Genomic DNA, 15,978 nt, shown 5'->3' with positions numbered 1-15,978 from the left:
GCTCTATGATTCTCAGAGAATGTTTCTCATTTTAAACTCAACAACCTCAGTGGAGAGAATCTTGCTAAATGTTAGCATGTGAGGAGCTGATGTGGTATGAGTAGCTGATGTGGTATAAGTAAAGTTTCACATCACAAAATGGCACAGAAAACTTCCAGAAAAATAGAAATATTTAGAGTCTATGTGAAAAAAACTGAAAGGAACAGTTTAAGATGATTCTCATATTTGAAAGCCAAGAATCTTGATTTTAAAATATCTAGGCAAAAATGTTTTATATAATGATAAAGATATGGGTTTTACAGTGAGACAGGCTAGGCTTGCATCACTTGCTATGTAGGAACATAGAGAAGTTCTTTAATGCTTCTGGGTATCATTCATGTATTTCATGCATTTAAAAATGGTAGTGAGCATATACTGAACAAACACAATATTAGCTACTGAAAATAAAAGTCAAATAATATCTTTTTTTCCTTATTGTAACTTAACATTCTTTGAGGGGATATATCACATCCAATTAAAAATCAATCTTTTATTGAATTCACAATAGACTTTGGTAAGTGTTAGCAGAGAAAAGAAACGGAGTGCTAAACTAGAGAACAATGTAGTGCATTATGTAAAAGGATGTTCAGGTAAATCCTGTTGAGAGAGTGGGAAATTGAATAGATCAGACCTGAAGAGTAAAACCTAAGATTGTCTGTAGAATAGAGATTTGCTGTATACACATAAAAACTAATTTCTATAGAGATTTTTAGCATAGTTTCTAACAACAAACAATCGAAATTGAGGAATAGTACATTAATATTTTTGTAATTATTATCATTATTCAAGTCCTATTTGAAAGTTCTATTTGAAAATCAGAAAATATTTATTGACAATCTCTTGGACTACCTATCTAAATCTGATTTACTGACTTGGTGTTTGGAGCACTCATAATTGTCTGTTTTAAATATAAAGGAAACTCACAAACCCCTTAGTACTTTGTTAGGCTAAGTACATCTTTTAAAATGCATTTATTTACTGTTTAAGAAACTTTCTATGTTTCTAATGCTTTAGGGTCATTCTTTTGAAGACACTCTATTTCTAAAGTATATCGAGGTCTTCTTCAGTTCTTGGCACTCACAAGATTATAATCCATTTCTTAGAATTATTTGCTCTCTTTGTTCATTCATTGTAAACATTTTTGTTGGTTTTCTCATCTTTTATTACTTTTTACCCTAATTGGTATATATAAGGTATTTTGTTTATTGTATTATTGAAGTTCAGCTGACTTACAATGTTGTTTTAATTTATGATGTGTAGCAAAATGATTCAAGTATGTATATGTGTGTATGTATATATATACCTTCTTTTTCACTCTGGTCTTTCACCTTCATCAAGACACTCATTACTTCCTCTTTGCTTCATGGAAGATAGATGGGGGAAAAATGGAAACAGTGGCAGATTTTATTTTCTTCAGTTCAGTCACTCAGTCGTGTCCGACTCTTTGCGACCCCATGGACTGCAGCACGCCAGGCTTCCCTGTCCACCACCAACTCCTGGAGCTTGCTCAAACTCATTGAGTTGGTGATGCCATTCAACTATCTCATCCTCTGTTGTCCTTTTCTCCTCCTTAATTTTCTTGGGCTCCACAATTGGTGCAGACAGTGATGGCAGTCATGAAATTAAAAGATGCCTGCCCCTTCAAAGAAAGGCTATGACAAACCTAGACAGTTTATTAAAAAGCAGAGACATCACTTTGCATACAGTGGTCTGTAAAGTCAAAGCTATGGTTTTTCTAGTAGTCATGTATGGATGTGAGAGTTGAACCATAAAGAAGGCTGATCAAAAGAACGGATACTTTTGAACTGTGGTGCTGGAGAAGACTCTTGAGAGTCCCTTGGACACCAGGGAGATCAAACCAGTCAACTGTAAAGGAAATCAACCCTGAATATTCATTGGAAGGACTAATGCTGAAGGTGAAGCTCCACATCGGCTACTTGATGTGAAGAGAGGACTCATTGGAAAAGATCTTGGTGCTGGGAAAGATTGAGGGTAGGAGGAGAAGTGGGCAGCAGAGGATAAGACGGTTGGATGGCACCAGCGACTCAATGGACATGAGTTTGAGCAAGCTCCAGGAGATAGTGAAGGACAGAGAAACCCGGTGTGCTTTTAGTCCGTGGGTCGCAAAGAGTCAGACACAACTGAGCAACTGAGCAATAACAATAACAACAACAAGAATGTTCTTTTTCAGATACCTTTCTTTTATAGTTTACTACAAGATATTGAATATGGTTTTCTGTGCTGTACAGTAGAATCTTATTTTATATATGCTAGTTTGTATTTGGGTTTCCCTGGTGGCTCAGTGGTAAAGAAGCTCCCTGCCAGTGCAGGAAACCCATATTCTATCCCTAGTGTAGGAAGATCCCCTGGAGAAGGAAATGGTAACCCACTCCAGTATTCTTGCCTGGAATATCCCCATGGACACAAGAGCCTATTGGGCTACAATCCACCAGGATGCAGAGTCAGGAATGACTTAGCAACTGAACAACAACAGTTTGTATTGCTAATTTGAAACTCCAAATTTACTCCTTCTTGCCCCATTTCTGTTTTGGTAGCCTTAAGTTTGTTTCCTATGCCTGTTAGACTGTTTCTTGTCTATTAAATAACTTCATTTGTATTATTTTTTAGATTCTGCATATAAGTGATAGGATACTTGGCCTTCTCTGTCTGACTTACTTTACTTTAGTATGATAATCTCTAGATCCATTCATGTTGCTGGAAATAGCAATATTTCAGTCATTTTTATGGATGATTAATATTCCATTGTGTGTGTATATATATATACACACACACACACTCATCACATCGTCTTTGTCCATATATCTGTCAATGAACATTTTGTTTCCTTCCTTGTCTTGGCTATTATAAATGGTATTGTTTTGAGCATATGGGTGCATATATCTTTTTGAGTTAGAGTTTTCTCCAGATATATGCACAGGAGTGGGATTGCTAGATCATATGGCAATGCTATGTTTAGTTTTTTAAAGACATAGGACATGTTTTGGATCAGAGATGGAGCTCTTATTAAATACTTCACTTTGTATAATGAGTGTGATGGTCTCTTTTACCCTTATTCTTACTCCTCTTGGCAACACAATGAGAGATTGGTCAGTTTTCCAAGGAGAGTGGCTAGGTATTCCAGAGTAAGAGAAGAATTAACAACTTTTCTTTTTTTTATAGAAGCGTAGGGACCAACATCCTCTTTTGAAAGTATTTCTTCCTTATTCCAATACTTGTCTGTGTAAATAAAATATCTTCAGGACGGAGGAAGCCCTAAGGGATTGAATTTTACATTATAGTGATGTCTTTCTTGAATGTAAATAGCTAGAAAAACAATGCTCCAATCTTTTTGGTACCTTCGGAGCTAATCTAGGTGCCTATCCCAAAAAGTAACTGTTTCGCCATAAGAGAGAGAGAAGTTTTTAAGTAAATGACTACAGATATAATGTTATGGTATGTTTAAACATTTCTAGGAGAAATGAAGCAAACATTCTGTAAATTTATAGCATATGTTTCTTTGTCTCTCAAGGCTAGAGTTCTATGAAAGTATGCTGAGAAACTTACTGAAATTTTATTTCTCCCAAAATTTGTGTAGAAGAAGCTAAGAACATACGTAGAATATTTCCTGTAATGCAGAAAGGGAAAGAAAGACAACATGATCACATCAGATCTGTTTTATCACACTGAGTAAAATGTGTTCTTATTTCTTGATGTTTTATAGTGTATCCCGTACCTTTATATTTACAACTTTATTGTCTTTCTATTTGTATTGTGTGAAATCATCCTAAGATAAAAAAAAGAGTCTACTTGATCTCCTGAAGAAAATTAGGTTTCTAAGCCTTGTTTTCATAGATTTTAAAATGCAAATTTATTAAGAAAACATTATTCAAGTGGAGTTTGACTTTTAGTTATGGGGTCAGAGATTCTGAAATTTGCCTTTCTAAAAGTAATTATTACTGTTTTAATACCAATGGTAGGCAGTATTGTACTATATTTTCTTTTAGTTGACGTGTATGTTTAATAATCTAATCCAAGTCATATTTTCAGATTGGTAAATTTGTCCCCAAGTATGTGGGAGCAAAGAAATCTACTCTTGAAGGGGCATCTGGCTCCTAGTCTGCAACACATGGTTTCAACTTTCCCTTCACCCACAGCCAACATATGCATAAATATGGGGAGAGATGCACTTCCATTTAGGCCCCTTTTGTGATTCAGTATACTCCAGGGAGTCGGTTGCTGTAAACAAAAGATAAAAGGTCCTTAAATACATTTTGATAAAAACAATTTTCCATAATAGTCAAATTGTGTTATTAAAAAACTACCATCCACCTTTGCATATATGCATATATTTTAAGGAGAGCATTTTATATATACATATGGCCACAGAATATGAATATATAGCTGATATATAGATCAACATCATATTTGTTTATTAAGCATCGTGTGTATTGTGTGAGGGTGTGCACGTTCAGTCATATTTTGAGACCCCATGGACTGTAACCTGCCAGGCTCCCCTGTCCATGGAATTTTTCAGGCAAGAATATGGTATTGCATTGCCATTTCTTCCTCCAGGGGATCTTCCCCACCCAGGGATCGAACGCCTATCTCTTGCCTCTCCTGCATTGGCAGGCAGGTTCTTTACCAGCTGAGACACTGGTGAAACCCATTAATCATCATATATGTGACAAAAAGAAACATATGTCTAATACATATACCTGTGAATGTACATGCATGTATATGTATATGCATGTGTTTTAATTGCAGATTTCTAATTTAAAATTTATTTGCTATATAGTAAACTTTATTATTTTTAATTGACTGTCTTAAAACGAAAAAAAATCACTTTTTTATTCACTTTAAAGAATAAGAAGAAAAACAGTGACAAACTTCAGTTGAGTTCAGTCGCTCAGTCATGTCCGACTCTCAGACACGACATAGCAGCTAAATAGCAATAAAACTGTTAGAAGACAGAATACAAATTCTAATTCAGAAAACAATACCAAGAATTAACCAGGATCTCCTGGAGAAGGGAAAGGTTGCCACTCCAGTATTCTGGCCTGGAGAATTCCATGGACTGTTTAGCCCATGGGGTCACAAAGAATCAGATACAATTGAGCAACTTGCACTTTCAGGCCAACAAAAGAAAAAGGGAAAAAAGAACTACTTACTAGAGTAAGAGTTCAATCTAAAGATTTATGGTCGTGCTTACTGTGAGACTATATTCATATCCATGACCTCCATCACCATTTAGAATTTGATGATGTTAAAATTTGTTTTTAATCCTTAAAATTATTTTTAGTTTTACTGAAGTAATATATATATATTTAAATTGTCATTCCTGTATGTCAAACTAATCAGAAAAATTTAATAGTGACTTTTTAAGATATAATTTAAAATCAATATCACAAAAAAAGACAAGTAGAATTAAAAGTAGTTAAGGATATGAAAGATTTTATAAGTAACATGACAAAGCTTTATTGAAAGATACTAAAATTATCCTTAATAAACAGAATGTCCATGGTCATGCTATAAAAGTATAATATTTTTAAACCTTTAGTTTTCCCCAAATTAATACATAAATTCAAAGATTTAAAGACCTAAGTTTTGGTAGAAAATTGATATGCTATATCTAAAAACCATGTGAGAAATATGTGAGAACATATAAAAGATCAAGAATAATTTATTAATATTGAAATAAAATTAAAATGTGGAAATAATTGTCACTAATACATATTAATTTATATTTTAAAATTATAATTCTATAAAAGATCAGTGATACTTGCAAGCTAGGCCAAAATAATAGAATAAAAAGAAGAGAAACTGTTCACAAATTTATGGAGGCCTGCTATATGGAAAGAAACATTGTAGGTTGATGTGGAAAGAATGGGCTGAGAATGGTGCTAGGAAATTAGTTTATTTTTATTCATATATAGAAATCCACCTCAGGTAAATATACTACATGATGGCAAAATTTTAAATAGCTGTAATAAGTAGGCATCAGTGTGTATTTTTAAGACCTCAAAATAATCAAGGGTTTTATAAATAATATACTACAAAGAAACAAAGCAAAAACCATTAAGAAAAATATTGATATTTTTAATACATTAAATTTTGATATTTTTTACATTAGGAGGTAACACACTTTTAGAAGAGTAGTAAATTTACAAATTGAGAAAATGTATTGTGACTCATAAACATTAAAGGGTTATTACAATATATTAATACATATTTTGAAAGATATAAAATAGTAATGACATGTAAAGCCATTTAATAGTAAAAAAAAAAAAAGGCAAATTTATCTAAATAGGTAAGTTCTAGGAAAGGAAATACCACTAATATGAAGGTTTCTGGATTAAAGGAATGTTCAAACAAACATTATCTGTTTCTTTTCCAAATTTTTCATGGGATATCAGCCAGCTCCAGCCCTCTGGCTGGTATTCAGGTGATCACTCACATTAATGGCTTCAAAACATTAAATTAGTTACTGTGATCTTGCTAATTACCTAGTTGACGCTATATCTACTCGGTGTTGCATACATAATAGTGGCTTTGTCTGCCTCTAGGTAAAGCCAGTCCTACCTGGTTTAACTTGTGTGGGCAATTTTCTTTTTCCTTTCAATTGGCTCCATGAAGGTCAGGACTCTTGACTTGTAAAATTGCAGTTGAAGAATGGTAACAATCTCCTCCCCAATATACGCATGCTCACACACATCCACACACACATCACAATTGAATAGGCAGGTTAGAAACAAAAAATACTGCATATTTAGTTAGTAAAATGTCAAAAAATGCTTTCTTATAAGATGAACAATGTTTCAATTTAGTATTTGAATATTTCCTTAGTCTTGATTGATTCATTTTATCTTATATAAGGTAAACTGAATTATATGTTATTCTTCTGATATCAAACTAATATTCTACACGAGGATCAATGTCAAACTATTCCAAAGACCAAGCATACCTAGTGAAATGGACACACCAATAGAAGTCTCAATTGACATTCAGTTTGATGGTTGACATAATCTGTTGTTCAGTTTCAGTCTGTATTAGTTTCTTTTATTCTTTGTTCCTAACACAGCTAATTACATCTCTCTCACAGAACTGGTCATATTGCCCTGTAATTAATAGTCTGGACTTTGAGGCAGTTGAAACTGGAAACAACCTTTTTATCTCCAGCACCTAACCTCATGCATAGCGCAGAAGAAGAGCTCAAAAATGCTTTGGAGAAAGATTAATGGCAATAAGACCTATTTCTAAGTTTGTTTTAGATGTGTCTTTTTATATGCATTAATAAGTAAAAATAATTTAGTAAAAAATATTGCTAAATTTGAGCATCATCTCAGCAAGAGGTAGATTATACAAACATATATATGTTGGGAAACATTTATCCATGTCATTTATGTAAATCTTGTATCTGTGTTGTTCCAGCTGTATCTTTCCAAGCATATTTGTATAACATTCAGCCTTGAAAGATACAGATTTTGTGTTCCTGTATGGATGTGTGAGTTGGACTATAAAGAAAGCTGAGTGCTGAAGAATTGATGCTTTTGAACTGTGGTGTTGGAGAAGACTCTTGAGAGTCCTTTGGACTGCAAGGAGATCCAACCAGTCCATCCTAAAGGAGATTAGTCCTGGGTGTTCATTGGAAGGACTGATGTTAAAGCTGAAACTCCAATACTTTGGCCACCTGATGTGAAGAGCTGACTCTTTGGAAAAGACCTTCATGCTGGGAGGGATTGAGGGCAGGAGGAGAAGGGGATGACAGAGGATGAGATGGTTGGATGGCATCACTGACTCGATGAACATGGGTTTGGGTAAACTCCGGGAGTTGGTGATGGACAGGGAGGCCTGGCATGCTGCGATTCATGGGGTTGCAAAGAGTCGGACACGACTGAGCGACTGAACTGAACTAGGGCAGAAGGCAGCTTTATTACCTTACCAATATAATACAGAAAGTATCTTCCTAGGGCAAAATTTGCTCAAGTTTGCCAGTAGCATCCATATAAAATAGGGGTTTCTTAAGCTGTGACAGATATTTATTTCATGTGCAACATCTGTCTGGACCTGCCTCCTCATCACCGTCATAGGACTTGAAGGGATTGAGTAACCAATGCGACTTGAAACTCATGCTGTCTGCTATACTGTGAATAATAGAGTCCTTTCATTGTGACTCATGAGTTTCATGTTTTCTGCCAGATCCATGAAACTGTTAGCTGGGCAAGTTGGGTAAAATCTTAGCTCTTTCATAGCTCTTACAATAGGCATTACATTCATCTAGTTAATTCTTTCTATAGTCCAGTTCTACTAATGAGGATATGCCAGAATCATTTATACAATTTCCAGTCATTTTCTTTTCTTTCTTTTTTTTTTTTTTCAAATTTAATCAAGTGTTCAAAAATATGGAACGCTTCACGAATTTGCGTGTCATCCTTGCGCAGGGGCCATGCTAATCTTCTCTGTATCGTTCCAATTTTAGTATATGTGCTGCCGAAGCGAGCACCATTTTCTTTTCTTTACTTTGAAATTTGTTTTCATTGGAAGCACATATTTTAATCACAAAATTATTCACAATCATCAAAATAAAATGACAGTAAACATAGCTTATTAAAGCAATAATTATGACATTAGAGTGTTTATACAAATTAGATCAAATCAACATTAAGAAATGAAGCTATTTGGAAGTTCCTCCATTGGAACTACTTTTAGAGGTGAAAGAATTTTTGAGTATGTCAGATTTATGGTAAATATTCAGGTTTTTAAGTAATATTTTATTTTTAGAAACTACCAATACATATTAAGAGCCAAATCTAGTAATAAAGGTCAAAAATCTGAATAATAGCATTTAAAAATATATGACTGTGTAGATACATTGGCAATAATTTTTTTTCTGTTGACTGATAAAATGATTTTTCATATGCATGGACTCTTACAGCTGTATCAAATGACATTTAGAAAAAAGTGGAAAGTCTTACTCAGGATGAGATTAGAGTCATTCATTTGTCACGCTCTTAACACCTTGTTCTTTTGAGCAAAGAGAGATGCTATCAAAGAGCAGTAGTCTAGTGATGCCCTGTGCTTTCAGAGTGTTTAATGGAAAAGAGCGTCTGTTTCCTCTGGACAAGTTGTAACATATATACAAGACGCATCTTCAGCTGAGATCCTGCCAAGGCAGTTACTTGGAGAAGGGAGTTGAAGTTAGTTTTGAAAAGCTGACAATATAGCATTGAATGCCTAGAGGGTCAAAAAGCATAGTGATTGAATATTTTTATAAATTATACTTCATTAAAGTTATTATTGAATATTGGCTATGTGAAACACGAGTTCTATCCCTGGGTCAGAAGATCCCCTGGAGTAGGAAGTGGCAACCCACTCCAGTATTCTTACTGGGAAAATTCCGTGCACAGAGGAGCCTGGTGGGCTACACTCCATGGGATCACAAAGAGTCGGGTACAACTGAGCACGCATGGATATTCTCTGTGCTGCAAAATCTATCCTTGTAGCTTATTTATTTTATACATGGTAGTTTGTATCTCTTTATTCCCTACCTGTATCATGCCTCTCCTAGTTGGTAACCAGGAATTTGTTCTCTTTCATTTCTTACTTGGTTTCTTTGAGTCCTCTTTCTTTTCTTTTTGATGAGCCTGGCTAGAAGTCTGTTGATTTTATCTTTTAAAAAATATCAGCTCTCACTTTTATTGATATTTTCTATTTTTAAAAACTCTATTTTATTTATTCTCTCTCTTTATCATTTCCTACCTTCTGCTGACTTTGTTTTTATTTGTTCTTTTTTCTTCTAGTTTTTTTAGGTGGTAGGTTTGGTTGTTTACTTGAGAGTTTCTGGAGGAAGGCCATATCACTATGAACTTCCCTTCTTAGAATTGCTTTTGCTGCATCCCATAGATGTTTTGTGTTTTCATTGTCATTTGCATTGAGGTATTTTTTAATTTCCTCTTTGATTTAATCTTTTGACCCATTGGCTTTTTAGTAGCATATTATTTAATCTCTATGTGATTGCATTCCTCCCTTTTTTTCTTTCCAGAAGAAAGATTATTTGTAACAGAGCAAGTGTACCTCAGAAAAAGTAGTGCATATAAAGGTTAAAGAAGTTACCAACCAGACAGAAATGTTTATGATACTGAAAAGTAGTACTATACTGCTTATGTGGAAATACACTAGTTTATGGACAGAATACTAATTTTGAATAAAGCAGAGGCCCACCTTTGTAATTTAGAAACCATGGAGTATCAGCAAACTTTCTTAGAGTTGGAGAGAAGACATAAGTGGGATATAAAAGGGAACCAAGTTTTGGAGGGACTTTTTCAGGTGTGTATTATTATTTCCACAATTGTTGGGCTGAATTAAATCAGTGAAAAAATTTATTCCATCTTGATATAAAATATATCTTTTTGGAAGTTGTTCTTATATAACACATAAAGAACCAGAAATCGGGAAACTCTTCTTTTTTCTGATAACCCAGACATTAAATCTCAGTTTTAGAAGATAGTTTTTAAATGTATTTATAAACATTAAAAACATTAATAGAAATTCTGCAGAAAATGCCTAAGGATATCTTAGCTTGCTGCTTGCTATGTGGAAGCTTAAAATATCTTTTTGGTTAGAAAAATTGGAGTATGGCAGCTCTGCTGTTAATCACGAGTAACAGGAAGGGTGATAATCATGGGTAATAAGGTCCTAGGAAATAGAGCAGCAGCCCATCCCGATAGAAATATACATAGCAAAGTTCTGATTAATATATAGAAATAAGTTGTTATGATTTTAATTAGCAACTTCCTGATAACCAGTGAATATGAATATGTTTTTATAAGATTATTGGCTTTTAAAATATTACCTCCTCTGAAATATCTAGTATGGGTATGACTAAACGTATTTAAAGGAAGATAGATACATACAAACCAACAATGTGATTTTAAAAAATGGGAGGAGTACATAGGTAAATAGGAGATTGTTACATATAGGAAATAGATTCTTGGATTTATTCTGCTTTCTGTTTGGCAGTGTTTTTATATATATTTATAAAGAAATATGTCCAAGTTTAAAAAAATAGAACAGTTCTCATGAAACAAACAATATGCATTATTTAACTTTGCACATCAGATCTGAAATTATTATTAGCCAAATAAACAAATATGTTACATAAATATTTATTTCATATCAAATCATTGTTACTGTTATCTGAAGGACAATTATATTTTTAACTGCATTTATTTATTTTAAATCCTATAAATTTTATTTATTATCAATTGATACAATGGCAAAAATTGGTGATTATTAATAAAATTCTCATAGGAAATTGATATTTTTATAAGATCTGAGTAGAATATAAACAGTTTTATTCTAATACATTTTAAAAGTTCTAATACCTGGTTTCTTCCAAGAGAAACTTTATATTTAAACAGATTGAAAGTTGTAGATCTGCTCGTATAAATGCAAACTAGATGTGCTATACAGGAAAGGCCATTTCTTCAATCTAAATCTCTTTAAACATCTGATCTGATATTGGGAAAATTCCATCAGAAAAGTCAAAACAAACTTTTCGATAAAGGCCAAGGAGTATCCAAAAGAAAATGGGAAAAATAAATAATTATAGGCATGATATGCATTAGTTACTTTTATCAAGACAGTCTTCCGTATACACAGAGTTTATTATGGGTATTATTAAAAATTTGTAACCCAACATATCTTTCCCCATAACATAAAGACTGCTCTATGCTTATAGGAAAGAATCTAAAAGTGTTGCTATTTTCAAAATGTATGTACATAAAAAATAAGACTAATTTTCACCACTTTCAATGAAAAAAGAGTCTTTGAAAAGGAATAATTTTCATAAAGACTGCTACATGTTATTTGAGACACTAAAAGGGGGGAGGTGTGTTATATTTATCTTTTAAGCTTGCAGTTCTTCATGCAAACAAAATTGTTTTCTAGCAGTTCTAATTCTCTACACAAGACTTTGCCAACCATCATCATTTAATAGATGGAGGAAAGTGAAGATTGTTTACCAACCACATATCTTGGGGTCAGCCTTGTTATTTATTAATTTTTGTGGTGCCTAAAAATATTCTAACTCAGAACTCTGAATAGACCATTTTATTCTTCAGTTTGATTATTGATGATCTCTTTTAGATTCGAATACCAGTTGAAGAAAGTGGGGAAAACCATTAGACCATTCAGGTGTGACCTAAATCAAATCCCTTATGATTATACAGGGAAAGTGAGAAATAGGGACTCAGACTAGATAATAATAAGGGACTAGGTCTGATAGAGTGTCTGATGAACTATGGACGGACGTTCCTGACATTGTCCATAAGACAAGAATCAAGACCATCCCCAAGAAAAAGCAATGCAAAAAACCAAAATGGCTGTCTGAGGAGGCCTTACAAATAGCTGTGTAAAGAAGAGAAGGAAAAGCAAAGGGGAAAAGGAAAGATATACCCATTTGAATGCAGATTCCAAAGATGAGCAAGGAGAAGGCCTTCCTCAGCAATCAATGCAAAGAAGTAGAGGAAAACAATAGAATGGGAAAGACTAGAGATCTCTTCAAGGAAATTAGAGATACCAGGGGAACATTTCAGGCAAAGATGGGCTCAGTAAAGGACAGAAATGGTATGGACCTAACAGAAGCAGAAGATATTAAAGAGGTGGCAAGAATACACAGAAGAACTGTACTAAAAAGATCTTCAGGACCCAGATCACTCACCTAGAGCCAGCCATCCTGGAATGTGAAGTCAAACAAAGCTAGTGGAGGTGATGGAATTCCAGTTGAGCTATTTCAAATCCTAAAAGATGATGCTGTGAAAGTGCTGCACTCAATATGCCAGCAAATTTGGAAAACTCAGCAGTGGCCACAGGACTGGAAAAGGTCAGTTTTCATTTCAATCCCAAAGAAAGGCAATGCCAAAGAATGCTCAAACTACCGCACAATTGCACTCATTTCACATGCTAGTAAAGTAATGCTCAAAGTTCTCCAAGCCAGGCTTCAGCAATATGTGAACCGTGAGGTTCCATGTGTTCAAGCTGGATTTAGAAAAGGCAGAGGAACCAGGGATCAAATTGCCAACATCCGCTGGCTCGTTGAAAAAGCAAGAGAGTTCCAGAAAAACATCTATTTCTGCTTTATTGACTTTGCCAAAGCCTCTGTTTGGATCACAGTAAACTCGGGAAAATTCTGAAAGAGATGGGAATACCAGACCTCCTGACCTGCCCCTTGAGAAACCTGTATGCAGGTCAGGAAGCAACCATCAGAACTGGACATGGAGCAACAGACTGATTCCAAATAAGAAAAGGAATACATCAAGGCTGGATATTGTCAGCTTGCTTTTAAACTTATATGCAGAGTACATCATGAGAAATGCTGGGCTCGAAGAAGCACAAGCTGGAATCAAGATTGCTGGGAGAAATATCAATAACCTCACATATGCAGATGATACCACCCTTATGGCAGAAAGTGAAGAAGAACTAAAGAGCCTCTTGATGAAATTAAAAGACAAGAGTGAGAAAGTTGGCCTAAAGCTCAGCATTGAGAAAACTAAGATCATGGCATCCGGTCCCATCACTTCATTGCAAATAGATGGGGAAATAGTGGAAACAGTGGCTGACTTTACTTCTTTGGGCCCAAAATCTCTTCAGATGGTGACTGCATCCGTGAAATTAAAAGACACTTGCTCCTTGGAAGGAAAGTTATGACCAACCTAGATAGCATATTAAAAAGCAAAGAAATTACTTTGTCAACAAAGGTCTGTCTAGTCAAGGCTATGGTTTTTCCAGTAGTCATGTGTGGATGTGAGAGTTGGACTATAAAGAAAGCTGAGCACAGAAGAATTGATGCTTTGGAACTGTGGTGTTGGAGAAGACTCTTGAGAGTCCCTTGGACTGCAAGGAGATCCAACCAGTCCATCCTAAAGGAGATCAGTCCTGGTCCTGGTTGTTCATTGGAAGGCCTGATGTTGAAGCTGAAACTGCAATACTTTGGCCACCTGATGTGAAGAGCTGACTCATTTGAAAAGACCCTGATGCTGGGAAAAATTGAGGGCAGGAGGAGAGGGGGATGACAGAGGATGAGATGGTTGGATGGCATCATTGACTCAATGGACATGGATTTGTGTAGACTGTGGGAGTTGGTGGTGGACAGGGAGGCCTGGCATGCTGCGGTTCATAAGGTTGCAAAGAGTCAGACACGACCGAGCGACTGAACTGAACTGAACCATCTCTGACATGACACCTATTATGTATAATATATCCTTAGCCACTTCATCACCTCTGAACTCCTCTGAAATTAAGTTACTGAATTGTTTACTATACATTGGATGCTTGTATTAGGCTTCCCACAGTTAACATGTCCCAACCCTAAGTTCTGCACATTCCCTCAAAACCTCTTACAGACTTCCTCAGTTTTACTAAATACAAAGTCATTTATTTTTATTCCAAGTTGGAACTGAGATGCTATCTTCCAGTTTCTCTCCACTTTACTTGCAATATCCTAGGGTATTCTGTGGATTCTAGTTGAAATACCTATGTGGAATTTGGTTAGTTTTCAAAATCTCCTTTGATACTTTGCCCAAGTCACCATAACTTCTCTGATAAATTACTTCAGTACTGTAATCAGTTCCCCTTTTGACCTTGCTCTATTAATTTCTCCTATCCAATAGCAACCAAAGAGAGCTGTTGCGGGTAAATACAGATAATGTCACATCAGGGTTCCAAACTCTGTAGTCTTTGTGACTTTGAGTAAATCGAGTTGTTTTCTCCAATTATCTTTCTGTGATTGTTATGTACTACTCTATTTATTATCAAAAGATCTCAGCTTCTTCCCTGTTCTGCATACACATCAGACATTTTCCTTATTACAGTACATTTGACCAAGGCTTACTACCCCACCATGCCTGTGTACTGAAGCTCTAACTGAGATGGTAAGATGTCAAGTCTGTGTGTATGTGTGCTCAGTTGCTAAGTCATGTCAGACTCTTTGTGAACCCGTTGACTGTAGTCTGCCAGGGTCCTCTGTGCATGGGATTTCCCAGGCAAGAATATTGGAGTGGGTTTCCATTTCCTCTTCCAAGGAATCCTCCCAATCCAGGGATTGAATCCTTATCTCCTGCATCAGCAGGCAAATTCTTTACCACTGTGCTACCTGGGAAACCCAAGATGTCAAGTCTACCATGTACCATTGGTCATGTACTCCATTAATGTTTATTTATTTATACGTACATATATACACACCCACACACACATATGTGTATATGAAGTCACTTAGCATGTGTGTGTGTGTGTGCATGCGTGTGCACACACTTTTGCTTAGTCACTCAGTCGTGTCTGGCTCTTTATGACCTATTGGACTGTAGCCCTCCAGGCTGTGTCCTGGAATTTTTCAGGCAAGAATACTGGAGTAGGTTGCCATTTCCTCCTCCTGTATATAGGTATATATGTGTGTGTACCCTAATAGCTAATTTACCTGTAGCCTATCGCCCCTTTTAAGTGTCTTATACTTGATTTATACATATGACTTTTTAAAACTTAAAGTTAATTCTTAGAAGGAAAAAATTCTTTTAGGAATTCTCCACTTCCCCCAGAATTCTATTTACAGCTTATGATAAAAAAAAGTTTTCCTGTGAATTTTCTCATGTAATTAATATTACCAAGATAGGAAATGGAACAATTATCAGCTCCTTTCCTCATGTAAGAAAGCTAAAGCTAAGCCACATTATAAGTCATAAATGCAGTACATGTGGTAAAAAGCAAACACGACTCCCAAATTTGTCTCCATTGTTTCGCTGATTCTCTGTTACAATTTGGGCCAGTCTGATAGCACTGCCTTAATGTTTCCTAAGCTACCTGCCCTCTGTCTAAAATTCAATCTGAGTTTTTCATTAACTTTTGGGGAAGTTCATGTGTTTTCCTATGAATTGTTTAGTCTTTTACTGT

The 15,978-nt window shown here is 35.2% G+C and overlaps 1 non-coding gene across 1 annotated transcript; it reads right to left on the bottom strand.

The window, feature by feature from the left end:
* Positions 1-8,432: 8,432 nt before the first annotated feature.
* LOC122678419 lies at positions 8,433-8,539 on the bottom strand. Its single transcript, XR_006336094.1, has one exon. It is a non-coding gene; the product is annotated as a U6 spliceosomal RNA (small nuclear RNA).
* Between the last annotated feature and the right edge of the window lie 7,439 nt (positions 8,540-15,978).

Source organism: Cervus elaphus, chromosome 20, assembly GCF_910594005.1.
Source record: "Cervus elaphus chromosome 20, mCerEla1.1, whole genome shotgun sequence".
Taxonomy (NCBI): Eukaryota; Metazoa; Chordata; class Mammalia; order Artiodactyla; family Cervidae; genus Cervus; species Cervus elaphus.
Note: the sequence above shows the minus strand (reverse complement) of the source record. Positions and strands in the feature narration are given on the sequence as shown.